The 1,241-nt window shown below is 39.8% G+C and overlaps 1 non-coding gene across 1 annotated transcript; it reads right to left on the minus strand.

Moving 5' to 3' along the window:
• Nucleotides 1–551: 551 nt before the first annotated feature.
• Nucleotides 552–658, minus strand: LOC111907412 (small nucleolar RNA R71). Its single transcript, XR_002855569.1, has one exon. It is a non-coding gene; the product is annotated as a small nucleolar RNA R71 (small nucleolar RNA).
• Nucleotides 659–1,241: the final 583 nt, after the last annotated feature.

Below are 1,241 nucleotides of genomic sequence, written 5' to 3' on the forward strand. Positions count from 1 at the left end.
TCTCAAAGAAATCAGGGAAGAAAATGGGGGAGTCAAGTTCATATTCAAAGAACAAGAGCAAGCTTGAACACTTAGATCAAATACCCGTCCAAACCGAGTCTGGATATGATATTGAGCCTGAATTTGAATTACATACAAGTGAACCCGAAAACGAGCCAAGGAACGAGATGATGAATATTGAAGAAATGTCTATGGGAGCTTACAGAAAAAGAATTTGAGATGACGTTGGTCTAGGCTTAGTACAACCTGCCATTCCTGCCATTGCCACATTCGAGCTAAAAGGACATATCCTTTCCGCACTAAAGGATATCCCATTCTATGGAAAAGATCATGAGGATGCGTTCAAACACTTAGATGAAGTGAACGACATTGTTGATTACTTCAATGTCCCAAATGTTAACAGAGATATTGTCTTGCTAAGGATGCTTCCCGTTACCTTTAAAGGAGCTGCAAAGGATTGGATAAAAGCACTTCCACCTGATCCAATAACTACTTGGGCTCAAATGCGTGAGCAGTTTCTAGACCAATTATGTCCACCATCTAAGATAGCTAAACTCAAGAAGGAAATAGCCAATTTTGAGCAAAACCTGGGGGAGTCACTTTACGAAGCATGGGAGCGTTACAAAGGGTTGTTAAGGAATTGTCCTCAACATGGCCTTAACATTCAACAAGAAGTGTCCATATTCTATGACGGGGTCAATGTGATGACATGACACCTCCTTGATTCGCAAGGACCACTTACAAAGAAAAATCCGGGCAAAGTCAAGGAATAAGTTGAAGAATTTGCAAAACATTCTCGTGAATACCACAATCCAAGGAATGAAAGCATTAAAGGAGTTGGGGGTGCACAAACTCAAGAGATGGCTGTTGTGATGGCAATGATTAACACTATGGATAGGAGATTGACCCAAATGGACCAATTAATTCATGCAATTCGAGTTGGTTGTGAGAGATGTAGTGGCCCACATTTGACAAAAGATTGTAACTTGGATGAATATGGAAACAAGAAAGCTCAAGTTTTCTATTCGATTGGGGACAAGTATGATGAAGACTGGAGGAAACTAAAGAAAGAGTGGTTGCCTTACGATGAATACAAGATGCAAAAGGAAGAAAAATATAGAAAAACTGGCAGAGGATTCTACCAAAGAGAGCAACCACTAGCTGAGAAGAAATCAGAATTAGAGACCATGTTGATGAAATTTATGGAAGCTTCAGAAAAAAGACATGATGTAACTGACACT

This window comes from Lactuca sativa, chromosome 3, assembly GCF_002870075.4.
Source record: "Lactuca sativa cultivar Salinas chromosome 3, Lsat_Salinas_v11, whole genome shotgun sequence".
Taxonomy (NCBI): domain Eukaryota; kingdom Viridiplantae; phylum Streptophyta; class Magnoliopsida; order Asterales; family Asteraceae; genus Lactuca; species Lactuca sativa.